Source organism: Coregonus lavaretus (genome assembly GCF_964263955.1).
Source record: "Coregonus lavaretus genome assembly, chromosome: 29".
Classification (NCBI taxonomy): domain Eukaryota; kingdom Metazoa; phylum Chordata; class Actinopteri; order Salmoniformes; family Salmonidae; genus Coregonus; species Coregonus lavaretus.
The window spans coordinates 822,792-838,780 of record NC_140016.1 but is presented as its reverse complement, the minus strand read 5'-3'; the positions used below and the strand labels follow the sequence as shown (position 1 = coordinate 838,780).

At 48.6% G+C, this 15,989-nt stretch overlaps 1 protein-coding gene across 5 annotated transcripts in view; it reads right to left on the bottom strand.

Moving 5' to 3' along the window:
- ctnna1 (catenin (cadherin-associated protein), alpha 1) overlaps positions 1-15,989 on the bottom strand; it is a 216,551-nt gene that overhangs the window by 43,079 nt on the left and 157,483 nt on the right. The window lies entirely within an intron of this gene.

Genomic DNA, 15,989 nt, shown 5'->3' with positions numbered 1-15,989 from the left:
TTTGAGTAGGATAAACTAGTTCTGATAAGGTTGGAGCAGGTCCTCCGGAAGTTGTCATAATTACAGTGTAAGTCTATGGAAGGGGGTCAATGTACCCAGGAGGAGGACAGAGGCTAGCTATTGTCTTTCTCTCTCTCTTTGAGACAGCGGAGTCACTCACCACCTTCCGGAGACACTTGAAACCCCACCTCTTTAAGGAATACCTGGCATAGGATAAAGTAATCCTTCTACCCCACCCACCCAAAAAAAAAAATATATATATTGTAAAGTGGTTATCCCACTGGCTATAAGGTGAATGCACCAATTTGTAAGTCACTCTGGATAAGAGCGTCTGCTAAATGACGTAAATGTAAATGTTTGAGTCAACTATTCAACACATTTCATGCACTGCAGGGCTACCTAGCTGTAGCTTATGCTTTTCAGCACTATATTCATTCTCTGATCCTTTGATTTGGGTCAACAACATGTCAGTTCATGCTGCAAGAGCTCTGATAGGTTGGAGGACATCCTCCGGAAGTTGTCATAATTACTGTGTAAGTCTATAGAAGGGGGTGAGAACCATGAGCCTCCTAGGTTTTGTATTGATGTCAAAGTACCCAGAGGAGGACGGAACCTATCTGTCCTCCGGCTACACCATGGTGCTACCCTACAGAGTGCTGTTGAGGCTACTGTAGACCTTCATTGCAAAACAGTGTGTTTTAATCAATTATTTATTATTATTATATATTATTATTATTATTATTTAGTGACGTGAATATATTTAATATAGTTTTAACTAAAAAAGGATCACTATTTTTATGAAATTGACTGAGTATGGTCCTCCCCTTCCTCCTCTGAGGAGCCTCCACTAACATACACCCCTTTCCTACACCGACTCCATCCATACACTCCTCTTCAACACACCCTCCATCCATACACTCCTCTTCAACACACCTTCCATCCATACACTCCTCTTCAACACACCCTCCATCCATACACTCCTCTTCAACACACCCTCCATCCATACACTCCTCTTCAACACACCCTCCATCCATACACTCCTCTTCAACACACCTTCCATCCATACACTCCTCTTCAACACACCTTCCATCCATACACTCCTCTTCAACACACCTTCCATCCATACACTCCTCTTCAACACACCTTCTATCCATACACTCCTCTTCAACACACCTTCCATCCATACACTCCTCTTCAACACACCTTCCATCCATACACTCCTCTTCAACACACCCTCCATCCATACACTCCTCTTCAACACACCTTCCATCCATACACTCCTCTTCAACACACCTTCCATCCATACACTCCTCTTCAACACACCTTCCATCCATACACTCCTCTTCAACACACCCTCCATCCATACACTCCTCTTCAACACACCCTCCATCCATACACTCCTCTTCAACACACCTTCCATCCATACACTCCTCTTCAACACACCTTCCATCCATACACTCCTCTTCAACACACCTTCCATCCATACACTCCTCTTCAACACACCTTCTATCCATACACTCCTCTTCAACACACCTTCCATCCATACACTCCTCTTCAACACACCTTCCATCCATACACTCCTCTTCAACACACCCTCCATCCATACACTCCTCTTCAACACACCTTCCATCCATACACTCCTCTTCAACACACCTTCCATCCATACACTCCTCTTCAACACACCCTCCATCCATACACTCCTCTTCAACACACCCTCCATCCATACACTCCTCTTCAACACACCTTCCATCCATACACTCCTCTTCAACACACCTTCCATCCATACACTCCTCTTCAACACACCTTCCATCCATACACTCCTCTTCAACACACCTTCTATCCATACACTCCTCTTCAACACACCTTCCATCCATACTCCTCTTCAACACACCTTCCATCCATACACTCCTCTTCAACACACCCTCCATCCATACACTCCTCTTCAACACACCTTCCATCCATACACTCCTCTTCAACACACCTTCCATCCATACACTCCTCTTCAACACACCTTCCATCCATACACTCCTCTTCAACACACCTTCCATCCATACACTCCTCTTCAACACACCTTCCATCCATACACTCCTCTTCAACACACCTTCCATCCATACACTCCTCTTCAACACACCTTTGCTCCTGGGAACCAACGATCCACACACACAGATCTGATTCAGTCCATCTAGCCCTCATCCAATATTCAACAGCCTCTCATCACGTGGTCTCCGTTTCTGAACGATAGAGGTTTCCTCTCTGACAGATGGTATGGATGTGTGTTATGGTATACACACACACACACAGAGTCCCCCCGGCGACAGTGATTGGATCATTAGAGGTCACGTGTTTCATACCTTCACTCTAGAGGCCCACCACAACACATTGGCAGCTAGCTGTACCGTCCACTCCTCCCCCTCCTACACCGCCCAATAGAAAATACCCTAATCACCGTATGGATCCCCAATGGAACCCTTTGCCCTATAGTGTGCACTACATTTTGAGCAGGGCTCAAAGGACTCTGGTCAAAAGTAGTACACTACGAAACAGGGTGCCATTTGGGACGCAGGTTCCTGTACTGACTAGTGCCTGTTAAAGCTGGATTTAAATTGATCCCACTCCTTTAGCCTGTTAAAGCTGGATTTAAATTGATCCCACTCCTTTAGCCTGTTAAAGCTGGATTTAAATTGATCCCACTCCTTTAGCCTGTTAAAGCTGGATTTAAATTGATCCCACACCTTTAGCCTGTTAAAGCTGGATTTAAATTGATCCCACACCTTTAGCCTGTTAAAGCTGGATTTAAATTGATCCCACACCTTTAGCCTGTTAAAGCTGGATATAAATTGATCCCATTCCTTTAGCCTGTTAAAGCTGGATTTAAATTGATCCCACTCCTTTAGCCTGTTCAGACGGTTAACTCTTAAATATAATCAAAAATGTAATCCACGTAATACCCTGAAGTAATTATTTATCATGAGGGCTATAAACAACTAGTACTGATGCATACTCCAAGAAAGGTTCCAATCTCACCTTTCTAGTAAAAATGTGTTATAAATTGCTGAAGTGTAGTCACTTTTGAGGACACAAGCTCAAGTACACAGGACAAATGTGACAATATGAAATATTTTATGATGTATTTCCTATTCAACAAAAATATGAATAAGGCCTGAAATGACTTAATATAAGATTTAATCATCCTTATAACTGTAAAATACATATTTGTATATTTAGTGTTAGAGAGAAAATGTGCATATTTTCTCCATCTAAACATCCGCCCCCATCGCCGTGAACATCTCACAGAGCTCTAGCCTGGCTTCCTGAACTCGTTAGGAACTCATCTTTCATCTCATATTAATATTGTCCATCTACGACAAACAAAAAGTGTTTTTTTTTGTTTAAAATCTATTAATTATTTTAGATTATTGGCTATAAATAGATCTCTGAATGTGCTACAGAGACGAAACCCCTATCTCCTGCTGCGTTATGATGTAAAGATAACAGGCATATGTGGTGTTCGTGGTTGTGATGTTGAGCTCAGCCAAGAGTTGATGGACAGTCGGAAGAGCGAATGAAATGGTAGGAGGGACATCCCAGCTTCAGGTGATGTCAGATTTCACATCATGGTTCACAGAGGCAGAATATACATACTCCTGTGTCTGTCAGAGTCAGGGCTACCATTCCATGCAAGCCATTTCGATCTACAGTGTCCACAGATGGATTTACAGTGAGGGAAAAACGTATTTGATCCCCTGCTGATTTTGTATGTTTGCCCACTGACAAAGACATGATCAGTCTATAATTTTAATGGTAGGTTTATTTGAACAGTGAGAGACAGAATAACAACAACAAAATCCAGAAAAACGCATGTCAAAAATGTTATAAATTGATTTGCATTTTAATGAGGGAAATAAGTATTTGACCCCTCTGCAAAACATGACATAGTACTTGGTGGCAAAACCCATGTTGGCAATCACAGAGGTCAGACGTTTCTTGTAGTTGGCCACCAGGTTTGCACACATCTAAGGAGGGATTTTGTCCCACTCCTCTTTGCAGATCTTCTCCAAGTCATTAAGGTTTCGAGGCTGACGTTTGGCAACTCGAACCTTCAGCTCCCTCCACAGATTGTCTATGGGATTAAGGTCTGGAGACTGGCTAGGCCACTCCAGGACCTTAATGTGCTTCTTCTTGAGCCACTCCTTTGTTGCCTTGGCCGTGTGTTTTGGGTCATTGTCATGCTGGAATACCCATCCACGACCCATTTTCAATGCCCTGGCTGAGGGAAGGAGGTTCTCACCCAAGATTTGACGGTACATGGCCCCGTCCATCGTCCCTTTGATGCGGTGAAGTTGACCTGTCCCCTTAGCAGAAAAACACCCCCAAAGCATAATGTTTCCACCTCCATGTTTGACGGTGGGGATGGTGTTCTTGGGGTCATAGGCAGCATTCCTCCTCCTCCAAACACGGCGAGTTGAGTTGATGCCAAAGAGCTCCATTTTGGTCTCATCTGACCACAACACTTTCACCCAGTTCTCCTCTGAATCATTCAGATGTTCATTGGCAAACTTCAGACGGGCCTGTATATGTGCTTTCTTGAGCAGGGGGACCTTGCGGGCGCTGCAGGATTTCAGTTCTTCACGGCATAGTGTGTTACCAATTGTTTTCTTGGTGACTATGGTCCCAGCTGCCTTGAGATCATTGACAAGATCCTCCCGTGTAGTTCTGGGCTGATTCCTCACCATTCTCATGATCATTGCAACTCCATGAGGTGAGATCTTGCATGGAGCCCCAGGCCGAGGGAGATTGACAGTTATTTTGTGTTTCTTCCATTTGTGAATAATCGCACCAACTGTTGTCACCTTCACACCAAGCTGCTTGGCGATGGTCTTGTAGCCAATTCCAGCCTTGTGTAGGTCTACAATCTTGTCCCTGACATCCTTGGAGAGCTCTTTGGTGTTGGCCATGGTGGAGAGTTTGGAATCTGATTGATTGTGGTCCTCTGTAGCTCAGCTGGTAGAGTACGGCGCTTGTAACGCAAAGGTAGTGGGTTCAATCCCGGGACCACCCATACACAAAAATGTATGCACGCATGACTGTAAGTCGCTTTGGATAAAAGCGTCTGCTAAATGGCATATTATTATTATTATTATTATTATTGATTGATTGCTTCTGTGGACAGGTTTCATTTATACAGGTAGCAAACTGAGATTAGGAGCACTCCCTTTAAGAGTGTGCTCCTAATCTCAGCTTGTTACCTGTATAAAAGACAACTGGGAGCCAGAAATCTTTCTGATTGAGAGAAGGTCAAATACTTATTTCCCTCATTAAAATGCAAATCAATTTATAACATTTTTGACATGCGTTTTTCTGGATTTTTTTGTTGTTATGCTGTCTCTCACTGTTCAAATAAACCTACCATAAAAATTATAGACTGATAATTTCTTTGTCAGTGGGCAAACGTACAAAATCAGCAGGGGATCAAATACTTTTTTCCCTCACTGTATAAGCAGAAATGTCGGTAAGAACCGGTACTAGAACCACGCTGGTCCCCTAAAAAGGAGACTTTACATCAAAGTTAACATAGTTAAAGCTGGATTCAAATTGATCCCCCACCTTTGGCCTGTTCAGACTGTTAGCCTGTTAACACTTAAAGCTGGATTCAAATTGATCCCACACCTTCAGCCTGTTCAGACTGTTAGCCTGTTCAGACTGTTAGCCTGTTCAGACTGTTCAGACTGTTAGCCTGTTCAGACTGTTAGACTGTTAGCCTGTTCAGACTGTTAGACTGTTAGCCTGTTCAGACTGTTAGCCTGTTCAGACTGTTAGCCTGTTCAGACTGTTCAGACTGTTAGCCTGTTCAGACTGTTAGACTGTTAGCCTGTTCAGACTGTTAGACTGTTAGCCTGTTCAGACTGTTAGCCTGTTCAGACTGTTAGCCTGTTCAGACTGTTAGCCTGTTCAGACTGTTCAGACTGTTAGCCTGTTCAGACTGTTAGACTGTTAGCCTGTTCAGACTGTTAGACTGTTCAGACTGTTAGCCTGTTCAGACTGTTCAGCCTGTTCAGACTGTTCAGCCTGTTCAGACTGTTAGCCTGTTCAGACTGTTCAGCCTGTTCAGACTGTTAGCCTGTTCAGACTGTTCAGACTGTTAGCCTGTTCAGACTGTTAGCCTGTTCAGACTGTTAGCCTGTTCAGACTGTTAGCCTGTTCAGACTGTTCAGCCTGTTCAGACTGTTAGCCTGTTCAGACTGTTAGCCTGTTCAGACTGTTCAGCCTGTTCAGACTGTTAGCCTGTTCAGACTGTTAGCCTGTTAGCCTGTTCAGACTGTTCAGACTGTTAGCCTGTTAGCCTGTTCAGACTGTTCAGACTGTTAGCCTGTTCAGACTGTTCAGCCTGTTAGCCTGTTCAGACTGTTCAGACTGTTAGCCTGTTAGCCTGTTCAGACTGTTAGCCTGTTAGCCTGTTTCCTGGTGGCCTTTTAGCTGCCGACCTAGCCTGGATGTGAGATGTGAGGGAGGGAGTTATGGCTCCATGATGCCTACATGACGTGTCCAGGCTGAACCAATTCAGATGGTCAGAGAACAAACTAAAAAGTATCCCTTCTGCTGTCTCGTACACTTCTGGAAAGACGGTGGGACGTAGAGAAGGGTGGAGAGAGATGGAGGGGGAGAGACAGACCGAGAGGGTGGGACATAGAGAAGGGTGGAGAGAGAGATGGAGGGGGAGGGACAGACAGGGTGGGACGTAGAGAAGGAGAGGGTGGGACATAGAGAAGGGTGGAGAGAGAGATGGAGGGGGAGGGACAGACAGGGTGGGACGTAGAGAAGGAGGGGGAGGGACATAGAGAAGGGTGGAGAGAGAGATGGAGGGGGAGGGACAGACCGAGAGGGTGGGACGTAGAGAAGGGTGGAGAGAGAGATGGACGGAGGAGGGACAGACCGAGAGGGTGGGACGTAGAGAAGGGTGGAGAGAGAGATGGACGGAGGAGGGACAGACCGAGAGGGTGGGACGTAGAGAAGGGTGGAGAGAGAGATGGACGGAGGAGGGACAGACCGAGAGGGTGGGACGTAGAGAAGGGTGGAGAGAGAGATGGAGGGGGAGGGACAGACAGGGTGGGATAGGGGGCAGTGCCAGTCCTGTTCAGCTAATAGCTCTGACCTAGACATAACCCACTACAACCCCCCAACACACACAGGCTGACGCAACATACACCCCGTCCCCCAACAAACACACAGGTCGACCCAGCCAACCCCCCCCCAGCCTGCTCCACAGTCCTCTCTGCCAGTTTGGTGTCCCCGCTAGGGACTCGAGTCACAACCTGCATTCAAAGCTGCTCTCTCCAGGCTACAAACCCTCCCATCCCATCCAACTCTCCCACAACAGATGGAATGTTGTGTTCTCCCTGCCTCCCTTCCTCTCCTCCCGTCTCTCCCTCTTCACAGTCTTGAAGCTCTCGCTATCTCTCTACCGTCTCTCCTCCCTACCTCTGTGACTGATGTGAAGGGAGTGATAGAGGGAGGGAAGCAGAGTCCTGGTGGAGGGATGTAGCCAAGTATCACACTACAGACTGGACTGCTCCTTCCCCCCTCTGACTGGGGACACACAGGGGACAGGAGAGCCCTGAGAGACTAGAGGGGCTGGGGACACTCTCTCCCCCTCCTTCCCCCCTCTGACTGGGGACAGGAGAGCCCTGAGAGACTAGAGGGGCTGGGGACACTCTCTCCCCCTCCTTCCCCCCCTCTGACTGGGGACACACAGGGGACAGGATAGCCCTGAGAGACTGGGCTGGGGACACTCTCTCCCCCTCCTTCCCCCCCTCTGACAGGGGACAGGAGAGCCCTGAGAGACTAGAGGGGCTGGGGACACTCTCTCCCCCTCCTTCCCCCCCTCTAACTGGGGACAGGAGAGCCCTGAGAGACTAGAGGGGCTTGGAGGCATCGGGATGGTAATGTCAAATACAACCTCAACAATGCTAGCACTGAGCTAGCCTCATTTCATTGCAGACATGCTACCAATGTGGTTGGGATCTACAGTCAATTTCAAGGCTGGGCTGTGATGCAACTCTGTTAGTGCTAGGCCTCGTTTCACAACAGAGATACTAACGTAGTGGTGGGGGTCATATTATGCAAGGCGAGGTTATCGGACATCCCCATCCTAACAGAATATAGCTGTGTTTTTCATTGGCTACTATAAAACATGAATAAACAAGAGGAGGAAGTCTGAGCCAGACAAACCACGTGTCACCCTGGCACACTGGGCTAGCCATCACCTCTACCAACCATATTCAGACACTGGGCTAGCCATCACCTCTACCAACCATATTCAGACACTGGGCTAGCCATCACCTCTACCAACCATATTCAGACACTGGGCTAGCCATCACCTCTACCAACCATATTCAGACACTGGGCTAGCCATCACCTCTACCAACCATATTCAGACACTGGGCTAGCCATCACCTCTACCAACCATATTCAGACACTGGGCTAGCCATCACCTCTACCAACCATATTCAGACACTGGGCTAGCCATCACCTCTACCAACCATATTCAGACACTGGGCTAGCCATCACCTCTACCAACCATATTCAGACACTGGGCTAGCCATCACCTCTACCAACCATATTCAGACACTGGGCTAGCCATCACCTCTACCAACCATATTCAGACACTGGGCTAGCCATCACCTCTACCAACCATATTCAGCACACTGGGCTAGCCATCACCTCTACCAACCATATTCAGACACTGGGCTAGCCATCACCTCTACCAACCATATTCAGACACTGGGCTAGCCATCACCTCTACCAACCATATTCAGCACACTGGGCTAGCCATCACCTCTACCAACCATATTCAGCACACTGGGCTAGCCATCACCTCTACCAACCATATTCAGCACACTGGGCTAGCCATCACCTCTACCAACCATAGTCAGACACTGGGCTAGCCATCACCTCTACCAACCATATTCAGACACTGGGCTAGCCATCACCTCTACCAACCATATTCAGCACACTGGGCTAGCCATCACCTCTACCAACCATATTCAGACACTGGGCTAGCCATCACCTCTACCAACCATATTCAGACACTGGGCTAGCCATCACCTCTACCAACCATATTCAGCACACTGGGCTAGCCATCACCTCTACCAACCATATTCAGACACTGGGCTAGCCATCACCTCTACCAACCATATTCAGACACTGGGCTAGCCATCACCTCTACCAACCATATTCAGACACTGGGCTAGCCATCACCTCTACCAACCATATTCAGACACTGGGCTAGCCATCACCTCTACCAACCATATTCAGACACTGGGCTAGCCATCACCTCTACCAACCATATTCAGCACACTGGGCTAGCCATCACCTCTACCAACCATATTCAGCACACTGGGCTAGCCATCACCTCTACCAACCATATTCAGACACTGGGCTAGCCATCACCTCTACCAACCATATTCAGACACTGGGCTAGCCATCACCTCTACCAACCATATTCAGACACTGGGCTAGCCATCACCTCTACCAACCATATTCAGACACTGGGCTAGCCATCACCTCTACCAACCATATTCAGACACTGGGCTAGCCATCACCTCTACCAACCATATTCAGACACTGGGCTAGCCATCAGCACAATAAGCTAAGCCTGTCATTACAAGGTGCTGGTTTAGCTGGGAGCGGAGTGGGTGGGTGGGTGAGGCAGGGGCACCCGTGATCGTTTATGACAGAATACAGGGACGGTCAGGACTGCCGTACGGGCTTGGTGACGGCCAGACGGGAGAGGCATGTGGATCTGACCTTGGGGAACACACACACACACTGAGTGGGTGGCATCACCAGGCAGTAACAGTCAGTCAAACACCAGGCAGTGTAGAGAGAGATAGTAAGATTGACAGGCAGGAAGGCCCAAATCAATTTCCTCCTCAATGATTTAACCTTGCTGGCCCTGCCTGCCCGGACATAAGGTTGAGGGCCAATCATTTGGCCGTGGACTGAAGTAGCTCTCCGCTGACCTTCCTTCCTTCTGCCTCTCCCTCTCTCTCTCTGCTGCAGGTGACATGGTGTAGGAGCCGTTACACAGAGACCTCAGTCACACACACACACTTTCCTAGTCTGAGAAATATTTACATATTTATGAGTGTAGATTAATTATGACTAGAATTCCTCAGCTATATCTGAACATTCTCCTGTTTAAATATCTACCAGACCTTATTGGTGGGTTTTGTGTAAATGAAATCCCCTTGGGCCTCCTTTCCACTGTAAAGACTAGAAAGAGACAGCGCCAAGCCCGTGATGGTTAAAATCTCCGTCTTCAAGAAGACCCTTTAGTACCACTTCTTTAAAATCTACATCAGAACAGATATGCTGTGTTTTAAATCACTACACATGCATGTGGGTTTTTTACGGCAGGGGTAGCAGCATAGCAGGGTAGGAGATGTGAGAGCGGCGCTTCATTTACATGTATTAGCATGACATTAGCATGCAGCAAAATAGGTCTGGGACAGGGAACTGGCATTAGTTCCTTGTGATCCTTCAGGTGGATCAGAAGTGGTAGGCTTGAAGCTGATTGAAGCTGGACGACGCTAGGCATTTGATCAAAGGCTGGCTCAGCAGCCTGACCTGAAGGAGTGGAGGGCTGGAGCTGACTTGGGGAGGGGAAGGCTGGGTGGGTCTAAGGCTGGTTGGAGGAAGGAGGGAGTGGAGGGCTGGTTGGAGGAAAGAGGGAGTGGAAGGCTGGAGCTGACTGGGGAGGGGAAGGCTGGGTGGGTCTAAGGCTGGTTGGAGGAAAGAGGGAGTGGAAGGCTGGAGCTGACTGGGGAGGGGAAGGCTGGGTGGGTCTAAGGCTGGTTGGAGGAAAGAGGGAGTGGAAGGCTGGGTTTGGATGGAGGAAGGCAGGCAGGGGGAGTGGAAGGCTGGATGGAGGAAGGTGGGAGTGGATGGCTGGAGGAAGGAGAGTGGGTGAGGAGAGCTGGAGGATGGAGGAATGAGAGAGGGAGTGGAGGGATAGATGGAGGAAAGGTAGGAGAGAGGAAGGCAGTGGAAGGCTGGGTTTGGATGGAGGAAGGCAGTGGAAGGCTGGGTTTGGACGGAGGAAGGCAGTGGAAGGCTGGGTTTGGACGGAGGAAGGCAGTGGAAGGCTGGGTTTGGATGGAGGAAGGCAGTGGAAGGCTGGGTTTGGACGGAGGAAGGCAGAGGAAGGCTGGGTTTGGACGGAGGAAGGCAGTGGAAGGCTGGGTTTGGATGGAGGAAGGCAGTGGAAGGCTGGGTTTGGACGGAGGAAGGCAGTGGAAGGCTGGGTTTGGATGGAGGAAGGCAGAGGAAGGCTGGGTTTGGATGGAGGAAGGCAGCGGAAGGCTGGGTTTGGATGGAGGAAGGCAGAGGAAGGCTGGGTTTGGATGGAGGAAGGCAGCGGAAGGCTGGGTTTGGATGGAGGAAGGAAGGCTGGGTTTGGATGGAGGAAGGCAGCGGAAGGCTGGGTTTGGATGGAGGAAGGCTGGGTTTGGATTGAGGAAGGCAGCGGAAGGCTGGGTTTGGATGGAGGAAGGCTGGGTTTGGATGGAGGAAGGCAGCGGAAGGCTGGGTTTGGATGGAGGAAGGCTGGGTTTGGATGGAGGAAGGCAGCGGAAGGCTGGGTTTGGATGGAGGAAGGCTGGGTTTGGATGGAGGAAGGCAGCGGAAGGCTGGGTTTGGATGGAGGAAGGCTGGGTTTGGATGGAGGAAGGCAGCGGAAGGCTGGGTTTGGATGGAGGAAGGCTGGGTTTGGATGGAGGAAGGCTGGGTTTGGATGGAGGAAGGCTGGGTTTGGATGGAGGAAGGCAGAGGAAGGCAGTCTAAGTGGACTTATACTCCTTTCAGTGTCCTCTGTTTTTGTGCAGGTTTATCTCACGCAATTTCATGTTCAATGTCGTGCTGTTTTTCTAAAGACAATGCCTTTGCTTGTGGAGTAAAACCTGTCCTCAAGGCTGGTGCTTACAGGGTGACGGCAGTGTTAGGCTAGATCTGACTGGAGAAACCTCCTTTAAAGAGCTGGAGGTTGAGAGACAGGGAGCTGGAGGTTGAGAGACAGGGAGCTGGAGGTTGAGAGACAGGGAGCTGGAGGTTGAGAGACAGGGAGCTGGAGGTTGAGAGACAGGGAGCTGGAGGTTGAGAGACAGGGAGCTGGAGGTTGAGAGACAGGGAGCTGGAGGTTGAGAGACAGGGAGCTGGAGGTTGAGAGACAGGGAGCTGGAGGTTGAGAGACAGGGAGCTGGAGGTTGAGAGACAGGGAGCTGGAGGTTGAGAGACAGGGAGCTGGAGGTTGAGAGACAGGGAGCTGGAGGTTGAGAGACAGGGAGCTGGAGGTTGAGAGACAGGGAGCTGGAGGTTGAGAGACAGGCAGGCAGAGAGACAGAGAGCTTTGCTCTGTCATTACCTCTGATGTTCCAGGCACAATGACTGATTCACTTTAAATACAAAGAGGTAGACTCACACACCTCTACTCACAGGCAAAAGACTACACAACCATGCTCACACACACACACACACACACACAAAAGTAGACACACAACCCCCTCCCGACACATACGTTTTACTGAGCAGATGGCCATAGAGCCTACGGTCTTGTCTGTGTGTCACATTTACTACAGGACAGTTGCTGGCCTCCCCATTCCAGACAGAGACCAACTTAGTAATGTGACCCGTTTCAGGAAACTAGGCTTATGTCGTGCGTCACAACTTAACAGGAGAGGCATTTTAACGTTTTTTTGTTTGTTTGTTGTTGTTTTTTTACATCAAAATACGTTTTGGGGCAGAAATGCGTTCTGGAAAATGTGAACTTTCATGTGCCTTAATAACAAACTTGTATACCATCTGTAAATACGAATACAATTGTTAAATAACGAGCCTAGTTGGTTTAGCCATGAAAAACTACAGGAACCTTCCCGCTAGCCATGATTGGCTGAGATAATGGATGGGCAGGACATGCTGAGAGAGGAGTTCAGATTGGTCTGCCATGTAGCATGCTTCTTTAAATAACATGAACTGCTAAGTATGTGTGGATAATCCTGCCTACCTCGGCTTTAAAAAAATAATATATTATTAACTGAAATTTGTTTTGCTACTGCTAATAGCGTTATCAACAAAGCTCAGTGGGAAAATGTTGTGATGGAGAAACTTTCTGGAGGACGATCGTGCCATGCTGACTCTCTCGGACTATGAAAATGAATCAGACAATGAGGAAATCCCTGATTTAGGTTAAAACTTTTTTTAATTCAACCAGATATTGTAAAGTCTTCTGATGACAATGGTGGGGGAAGAAAACAGTGTTGTTGTCACGGAAGAAGTTGACAAGAGTTTGCCCGGTGGAAGCAGAGAGATGATTGTTCTCTCTTTGGACTCTCCACATTTGGCACAGAAGGATGGTGTATAAAATACCGGTCTCCGGATCACATCTTCAAACTAAGGGCAACCATGGCATCCGTGACAGAGAGGGAGAAGCGTCCATCCATGTATACGGGTAAGAAAGTCTAGCTAAATTTTTCAGATATACATTTCAAATTTAGTCAGAAAAGTCATTTTCATTGCAAGCTAAAGCGCACTGTTAGCTAGCTAACTAACATTAGCTGGCTGGCTCGCTATCTAACGTTACATGTGTGATCTGTGCAGGAGCCTTAGAAAGAGTTGGATGACCATTCAAATTGATTTTTCCCAGTCTGGGTTCTATTTTTTATAAGTTGCTAGTTGTTTTTAACGTGGCATTAGAGTTAGGATTATGGTTCATTGTTTAGCTAGCTAGCTACGTGTCTAAACAAAAAAGACTCCACTGTGCAAGTAACCATTTCACTGTACCGTTTACACCTTCTGTGTCCTGTGCATGTGACAAATACACATAGATTTTATTTGATATAGTGTGTGTTTACCAGAGACGGTAATGTGAAGAACAACATGACATTTTACATTTACATTTTAGTCATTTAGCAGACGCTCTTATCCAGAGCGACTTACAGTTAGTGAGTGCATACATTTTTAATACTGGCCCCCCGTGGGAAACGAACCCACAACCCTGGAGTTGCAAGCGCCATGCTCTACCAACTGAGCTACAGGGGACTTGCACCAAAGTCAGATTAGGATATAGGCCAAGGACTAGATTAAGTTTATTTTTATTACTACTTTCACCACGTTTAGTCTTGAAATCTTTGGTTGTTTACTACACTGTGAATCCTTAAGGAGATGGGTGGGGCTAAGGCTTAAGAGGGTGTGAACGATGCTGAATGGGTGTAGACAAAGAAGAGCTCTCCAGTAGGTGTACCAAAACATTCGAGGGCCATTTTCTCAAAAGTGGGGTTACAAGTTGATCAACTTTCAAAGCAGAATTACTTTCCCATTGTTCCTCAACTGTAGTGTATGATACCATATTCTAGCACTGAGTCTCTACTTTTATCCAATGTAAAAAACACAACTTCAAATTTTGCTACATAAGACCGAATCCAAATGGCCTTTTACAGAGGCTGGGCTGTCTGCAGTGGAGAAGACCTACCATATAAACCTGAATAGTCAGATCCCCCTGTACTGATAACAGAGGAGAGAGGAGAAACAGGGACAGAGAGAGGGAGGGGCGGCGAGAGAGGGAGGGAGGGACACAGAGAGAGGGAGGGAGAGAGAGAGAGAGGGAGGGACAGAGAGAGAGAGAGAGAGACAGAGAGAGAGAGACAGAGAGAGAGAGGGAGGGACAGAGAGAGAGAGGGAGGGACAGAGAGAGAGAGAGGGGGAGGGACAGAGAGAGAGAGGGAGGGACAGAGAGAGAGAGAGGGAGGGACAGAGAGAGGGAGGGAGGGACACAGAGAGAGGGAGGGACACAGAGAGAGGGAGGGACACAGAGAGAGGGAGGGACAGAGAGAGAGGGAGGGAGGGACACAGAGAGAGGGAGGGACAGAGAGAGAGGGAGGGACAGAGAGAGAGAGGGAGGGACAGAGAGAGAGAGAGACAGAGAGAGAGAGAGAGGGAGGGACAGAGAGAGAGAGAGGGAGGGACAGAGAGAGAGAGAGAGAGGGAGGGACAGAGAGAGAGAGAGAGGGAGGGACAGAGAGAGAGAGAGGGAGGGACAGAGAGAGAGAGAGGGAGGGAGGGACAGAGAGAGAGAGGGACAGAGAGAGAGAGGGACAGAGAGAGAGGGACAGAGAGAGAGAGAGAGGGAGGGACAGAGAGAGAGAGAGAGGGAGGGACAGAGAGAGAGAGAGGGAGGGACAGAGAGAGAGAGAGACAGAGAGAGAGAGAGAGAGAGAGAGAGGGAGGGACAGAGAGAGAGAGAGAGGGAGGGACAGAGAGAGAGAGAGAGGGAGGGACAGAGAGAGAGAGAGGGAGGGACAGAGAGAGAGAGAGGGAGGGACAGAGAGAGAGAGAGAGAGAGAGAGGGAGGGACAGAGAGAGAGAGAGGGAGGGACAGAGAGAGAGAGAGAGGGAGGGACAGAGAGAGAGAGAGGGAGGGACAGAGAGAGAGGGAGGGACAGAGAGAGAGGGAGGGACAGAGAGAGAGGGAGGGACAGAGAGAGAGGGAGGGACAGAGAGAGAGAGGGAGGGACAGAGAGAGAGAGGGAGGGACAGAGAGAGAGAGAGAGGGACAGAGAGAGAGGGAGGGACACAGAGAGAGAGAGAGAGAGAGAGAGAGAGGGAGGGAGGGACACAGAGAGAGAGAGGGAGGGACACAGACAGAGAGAGAGGGAGGGACACAGAGAGAGAGGGAGGGACACAGAGAGAGAGAGAGGGAGGGACACAGAGAGAGAGGGAGGGACACAGAGAGAGAGGGAGGGACACAGAGAGAGAGGGAGGGACACAGAGAGAGAGGGAGGGACACAGAGAGAGAGGGAGGGACACAGAGAGAGAGGGAGGGACACAGAGAGAGAGGGAGGGACACAGAGAGAGAGGGAGGGACACAGAGAGAGAGGGAGGGACACAGAGAGAGAGGGAGGGACACAGAGAGAGGGAGGGACACAGAGAGAGAGGGAGGG